This window comes from Sminthopsis crassicaudata, chromosome 3 (assembly GCF_048593235.1).
Source record: "Sminthopsis crassicaudata isolate SCR6 chromosome 3, ASM4859323v1, whole genome shotgun sequence".
Lineage (NCBI taxonomy): Eukaryota > Metazoa > Chordata > Mammalia > Dasyuromorphia > Dasyuridae > Sminthopsis > Sminthopsis crassicaudata.
This window is the reverse complement of record NC_133619.1, coordinates 341,057,430-341,064,718: the sequence shown is the minus strand read 5'-3', so window position 1 is coordinate 341,064,718 and position 7,289 is coordinate 341,057,430. Positions and strand designations below refer to the sequence as shown.

The window sequence follows — 7,289 nt, the reverse complement described above, 5'->3', positions numbered from 1 at the left end:
CCTCCAGAGCCAGATGGGTTCAGTGGCCAGATATAGATCAGGAGAATGGAGATGCTCTGGATGCAGGGGGAGACCGTGGCCTTTTTAAGCTAAGGTCTTTCCAAGGCCTAAGTTTGACTGAGGCTGTGCCCATTCAGTGATTAAGACTAAGTAGCAATTGAAGCAAAGAATCTCCTTTTTCACCTAGTCCAAAAAAAAAAGAATCTAAATCAATCAATAAATAAATCTGGAGGGGAAGACCCTCAGGGGTTCTGGCAAAAGCAGAAATGACTCCTATTTACATTCAGTAAAAGGAGAGAAGATTAGCAATCTTATTGATAGGGATGGAAGAGGTCCTAGTGGCCTTTACAACACGTATATGATGAAGGCATTGCCACCTACTTTGTGTCTAACCATGAGGCTGGGAAAAGAAATAGTTGAATAAATGCAAGTAAGATCTAATAGAAACAAGTTTTTGCTTAGTAAAAACCAAATGGAAATAATTGAAAATGAAATCTGAATCAATAGAAGTAGAACTAATGGGCAAACTCAAATAAGCAATATATGAGACATTTATGTTACATAATTCTTAGTTCTGAGTCTTCGAGGCGTATTGCCCTTTTTCATCTAATATTCTATGGGTCTGGTCTTAGATTGTGAGTTTTTGCCAAGTGTTTTTTTTTTCTTTTTACCCATTGATGAATAGAAATGATTGCAAATGAAATTCAACGCAAAAGCACTTCTTTTAGTGCCTACTCTCAAGGACCTTACATTCATTGGAGTGGAGGATGCAACATTTACTGAAAGAGGTAAAAACAAACATTTAATTTAACAAGCCAATATTGAGCACCCAGTTTGTGCAGGTACTTTGCTTGGTGGTGGTAGAGATTGAGAATATTAACTTCCCATAAAATGTAGTACCTGAATTGAACCATGAAAAGAGCTAAGAACCTGAGGGGTGAAAGTGAGAAAGGAGTAAATTTTAAGAAGAGAGGCAGGTGATAGAATGTCAAGTAAAGGGAACAACATGTAGACTAATTGGCCTGAAATGTAGAATGCATTGAAGGGAGAGATACAGGCTGGATGTATAGTGGTTAGAGTACTGGACCTAGATGTAGAAAGGCCTTGGTTCAAACATGGTATTGGCCGAGTCACTTAATCTCTGTTTGCTTTGGTTTTCTTGACTATAAAATAGGAATGATAATATCACCTATCTCCTAGAATTTTTGTGAAGATCAAATAATATTTGTAAAGTGCTTACTTAGCACAGCATCCGGCACATATATAAATACTATTATTATTATTATTATTATTATTACTATTATTATTATTATTGCAATTATGTTATGTAATAAGTCTGGAAAGGAAGGCTGGATAGGATTGTGAAGGTCTTAGATGCTGATCTGGGGAAATTTTATTTTACTCTTGTATCAAGAAAGAATGATTGAAACTTATTGAGCAGGGTGTGACATGATTTGACTTGTGTATTAGGAAGGTCATTTTGGCGGCTGTGTGCAAAATGGATTAAAGAGCAGAGAATTTTAAAGCTGGAACACCCAGGCAAACACTATTGTGGTAGTCCAGGAGAGAAGTGACAAGAGCATCAATTAGGAAGATAGCCATACATAACAATGCAATGAGGCTATTATTTTTTTATGGGCTTCATAAACTGACTCTGAATATAGTTTCAATAGATGAATTAAAATGTTTTTGATCAATGATTGAAGAATTAAAAAAATTTATAGATACTTAAAGTGATAACTTTGAAGGACAGCATTTGCTTGAATACTATGATTAATTAGTTTTTTTTTTTTTTTTTTTTAAATCAGTCATTGAGCTTTAGAGTCATAATTTAATTGAGATAGTTCAGTCAAAAATCCCATAGACCATCTCAGGCTGTTTTATCAAATGTTCAACACTGAATACTTGAGTAAAATGACTCTTTAAAAAATTGATTTGACTGAAATGATTTGTTATTTTGACATTGCACAGTGTAGACTACTCCGCTTCCCCTGCCAAATTCATGGTCTCATCACCTTTTGCCTGGTCTATGGTAACAGCTTCCTTAGAGGTGCCTCAGCTTCCAGTGTCTATACTTCACAGACATGAAGTTCGGAAGCTAGAAGATCACAGCAGTTAATAAAACATGGTACTTAATGGGGAGAAGAGAAGAATGATTTAATATTGGTTTCTTAAGGACAAGCTTTCAACTTACTCAGGGTCTGGTTACTTTGTTGAATGAGTCAGCTAGTCTCTTTTCTTCCTTTTTTTTTTCTATCCCTCCCTCTACAATGGACTTATTTCAAAATTCCACCCACTGATGGAATAATAAAAGAAATAATAAAAAAGAGACTTAAAGGGTCTAGATTAATTCTAGTTAAGAAACATGAGGTAGTATGGGGTAATGGAAAGAGCACTGACTCTGATGTCATAAACTCCAGGGTTCAGTTCCCATCTCTGTCATTTACACTCTCTCTCTGACTCTTTGTGTGTCTCTCTCTCCTCTGTCTCTTTCTCCCTCTCACAATGACCTATCACATGGCTCACTTAGAATCGTTGGTTATTGCCCATCTATAAAATGGAGGGGGGTGAGGAGGATTTGGGGTGGTGTATGTTGGTCCAGCTAGCCTCTAAAGTGGCTCCCAATAAGGGAAAATCCCAGGGATTGGACCCTAACAAATAGCTCTGTGTTAAGAGAGAAAGTCCTAGCCAATGAAAGACATGTACTTCTTGGGGAGGAGCTAGGGGCTGAGAAAAGTCTAAATTGCATTTTGGTTAATTCCCAGTGTTAGTGTAAGCAGTTATCCTACTTAAGGTCTGGTCATCCCCTTATCCTTCCCATCCCTGTCCTCCTAGATCAGGAAGGAGATGGCTGATCCTTGAATAAGCTGAAGGTTTAGAATCAATAATTTATCCATTCAGGCACGGGATTTAGTCTCCTCTGTCCCAATTTTTACTCCATTTGTTGAAACTTTGATTTGTTGAAACTAAGATTCAAATTTTTTTCTGAGGAGGCTTAGAGTAATCGTTCACATTTACCTAATACCTCACAACTTGAGACATCAATAAAACACTGAACTTGGAAAAAGAAAACTTGTGTGAGAGACAGCATGTTTAGTAGAAAGAACACTAGGCCCGGAATCAGAGAATGAAGACTAAAATCCTATCTCTTCTATTTCTTAGCTCTGTGATCTTGGATAAAAGTCGCTTATACTCTTTAAGCCCTCAGTTTTCTCATTTGTAAATTAAAGGAATCAATTTATTTCATCATTAAGGTCTCTTCTCTTACATTCCATGGGATTGTAATTTAATCATGAGAGACCAAGAGGTATCTGTCAATTTTCTTCTTTATTACAATGGGTAAAAGTATTACCAGGCAAATCCTAAATAAAGGGATATTGTCTTTCAAAATAACTTGATGCATTTTATTAATATGGTTGAACTCAACTGTCATAATACCAGTTATTCATGATTTGCTCTATTTCTCCATTTCTTTATTTGCTATATGTCCCTGTGGTTTTTTCCAATAGAAGTAAGCTCTTTGGAGGCAGGTATTATTTCATTTTTGCCTTTGTATTTCCAGGACCTAATAGATAGGACATAACGTAAAGTCAAGAAACACTTTTTGATTAATCTCCAAATTGATTGGTTCCATCTCTTATACTCTACAAAGCTCTTTACCCAAGGGCCTCACACAAGAATTTTCCAGGCTGGTTTGAAAGGATTAGGCTTTTTTATCCTCCTCCAAGCTGGGGGGCATGAATTACATAACTTCACAAGGCTCCTTACAATTGCTAGGATTATGTTGTTTTAAATCAAGGAACATTTAAACTTTTTATATCTCTACAACAAATGGCAAAATTCTCATTAGTTACTTACAACAGAAAAAAATTAAGGAATAGTATGCCTGGTCTTTAATTCTGACTTTTTGACTCTGAGTAAATCAAATAATATTTTACATCTCTTTCTCTCTCTTTCTCTCTTTCTCTCTCTCTCTCTCTCTCTCTCTCTCTCTCTCTCTCTCTCTCTCTCTCTCTCTCACTCTCTCTCTCTCTCTCTCTCTTTTTTTGTTTTTGTTTTTGTTTTTGTATTTTTTGTTTTTGTTTGGGTAATTGGGTTAATTGACTTGCCCAGGATCACACAGCTGAGTAGAGTTAATAAATGTCTGAGACCAGATGTGAACTCAGGTCCTCTTGACTTCAGAGCTGGTTCTCTATCCACTGCATAATCTAGCTGCCCCTGAATCTCTATTTTTTATTTTATTTTATTTGTAAAACAAGGCATTAGACTAAGAGTTCTAAGGGCCCTTAAAAGTATAATATTGTTTCTGTATATCTGATTCCATAAAATAAAACAGTCAAGAAATATTTATTACATGGCTAATGTATGCCAGACATTATGCTAAATACTGGTGATACAAATTTAAAAAAAAATTAGCAAGATAGTTCCTGATCTCATAAAGCTTACAAAAGGAAGCCAAAAATGGGAGAGAGGAAGAGGGAAGAAAAAGTCTGGGAACTGGGAACATTCGAAGTCAGTTAAGGAATTTCCAAAGAGTTCAGTCAGGTTAAAAAAAAAAAAATTAGAGTAAGTGATCTGTAAAGCTCCCTTTATTATATGAAACCCTTAAGTTTATGTCCATGAGTCATAAAATCACAAAATCTTAGAATTGGAAAGGATTTTAGAGGCTATCTAATCCAGTTAATATCTGAACAAGAATACCCAACAAGTAGCAAACTAACTTTGATTTGAAGAAGCTAGTATTAAAAGTCAGAATCCCAGGGATATTTAGATAGCTGTGTAAAGTAGATGCAGTGTTCATAAAGCTATCTGCAATCAATAATCACTTCTACTTCCTGGGCTTGTGGGGAAAAAAAAGAAAAAAGAAAAAAAAAGCAAAACAAAACTGATATAGTGTGATTTGGTGTGGTAGTAAGATCAGGCCCATGGGTATATTCCTGTCTGAGCATGGAACACAAAGTATGGAGACAGAAAATAAAGTGTGGATCAATTGAATGCATGCAGAGTGGGAGGAGGAAAGAGCTGAAGTTCAGATTCTCAGAGACAATTGTATGTTGAGAGACAGTGAGATAGGAAAGGTGTGTGAAGGCAGTTCCTTGGACATATTCTGGGTTGGGTTATGGTAAGTGAATTATAAGGCCAGGCAGTGGTCACTGAATTTTATCTCTGAAGTTAGTCAAAGAGGTTTGGGCTATGGATTTTGTGCCATGATCCCTGAAAACAGTATTCACTTTATTTTTTAAAAAAAGTAATCGGATTATTTATTATATTAATGTGTATCCTTGCTATATTCTTCTATTAGATTGCAAATTTTTATTAAAATTATTCTTAAAAAATTTTTAGTTCCAAATTCTCTCTTTTCCTACACCCTTTCCCCACCCTTTGAGAAGGCATGAAATATGATGCCCATTATACACACAGAGTCATATGGACCATATTTCAGCATAAGACATATGCTTTAATCTGTACTCTTAGTCCATTAGAATCTGAAGATAGAAAACATATTTATCATGGAATTATTGTTCATTATTGTATTGATCAGAGTTGTCAAATATTTCACAGTTGATTATGGTTACAATATTGCTGTCACTAAATACAATGTTCTCGTGGCCCTTCTTATTTCATCTTGTTTTAATTCTTAAAAGTCTTTCAAGGTATTTCAGAAATCATTCTCTTTTGTCATTTCTTATAATAATACAATAGTATTCCATCACAATTGTACATTATTCACTTTTATTCACTTTGTGTTTGAGTCAAATAGCTCATCAATATTCCTTATCCTATTTCCAGTTCTTTGCCCAGATTACCTGTCTCCTTACCCTCATCCCTGAAATATATATACTCTGTTCACCTTCACCTTGTAATATCTCTGCCCACTTTCAAATGCTACCTTCCACATAAAGACTATCCTCAATCTCCAATTGGTAATGCCTTCTTTATCTCCCCTCCCCACAGACTATATTCTGTATCTTTTCATATTTATTAACCTGTGGACACGTTAGTAGAAGGGAGCTCCTTGAGCAATTTGGAACTCTGCCCAAAGGACTATCAAGCTGCATGTACTCTTTGATCCAGCAATGTCTCTACTGAGTCTGTATCCCAAAAAGATCATAAAAAATGAAAAGGACCCATATGTGCAAAAATGTTTGTAGTAGCCTTTTTTGTAGTGTCTAGAAACTAGAAACCGAATGGGTGGATGCTCATTAGTTAGGGAATGGCTGAATAAGTTATGGTACACGAATATTATTGCGCTATAAGAAACAATCAGAGACTTATATAAACTGATGCTAAGTGAAGTAAGAAGAACTCAGGAGATCACTGTACACAGCAACATCAATATTATACAGTGATCGATTCTGTTGGACGTGGCTCTTGTCAATAGAGAGGTGAGTCAGGCAGTTCCAATAAATGGCCTTGTGATGGAGAGAGCATCTCCTCCAGAGTGAGGACTGTGGATCACTGCTATTGTTTGCTTGCACTTTGTTTTTTTTTCTTAATTTTTTTTTCATTTTTGATCTGATTTTTCTTGTGCAGCATGATAATTGTGGAAATATGTAGAGAAGAATTGCACAACATTCTTAACAAGGAGAGAATGGGGCAAAAGGAGAGAGAAAAAAAATTTGGAACACAAGGTTTTGCAAGGGTGAATGTTGAAAATTATCTATACATATGTTTTGAAAATTTAAAAAGTGAGCTCCTTGAAATTAGAGACAATCACATTTTTGACTTTGTAGCCCCTGTACTTAGCATAGTACCAGAAACACAGTCGGTATTGAATTAATATTTGTTAAGGTTATAATTTTTTTATTAAGTTTAATAAAATATTATAGGCTAGCTGACTTCTTATCCCTACTGTGTACCAAGTAATGTACTAAACACTGAGAATACAAATACAAAAGAAGGGAAAGTTGAAATGACAAAGGGATGGGCGTTGATGGAAGAGGATGGGAAGAAAGAGTTCCTAAATCAAGAAGATATAATCTAATCAGGGAGTGGTATGTATGAGGACCACAGATAGAGAAGAAAATCCATGCACAATGCATGAAAAAGAAGAGGAAAAACAGAGTAAAACAGCCAGGGAAGAAACCTGTCTCATAGTCATGGTAGAAAAGTCAGAGAAAGCCCAAAGCAATAAGCCAGATAAGAAATGAGAAAACTCTCAAGGATGGGGGTAGGGAGGTGTGGAGAGTAACAAAGACCTTTGAATACCAGGTGCTAGGATAAACTGGAGTTTATTGAGTGGGATAAACTCAATAAACTAAAACTGGAGTTTGTTGAGTAGGAGGATG

At 35.7% G+C, this 7,289-nt stretch overlaps 1 non-coding gene across 1 annotated transcript; it reads left to right on the top strand.

Annotated features, from left to right (window-relative positions):
• Window positions 1–279: 279 nt before the first annotated feature.
• On the top strand, window positions 280–402 carry LOC141565284 (U6atac minor spliceosomal RNA). Its single transcript, XR_012488960.1, has one exon. It is a non-coding gene; the product is annotated as a U6atac minor spliceosomal RNA (small nuclear RNA).
• The last annotated feature ends 6,887 nt before the right edge of the window (window positions 403–7,289 follow it).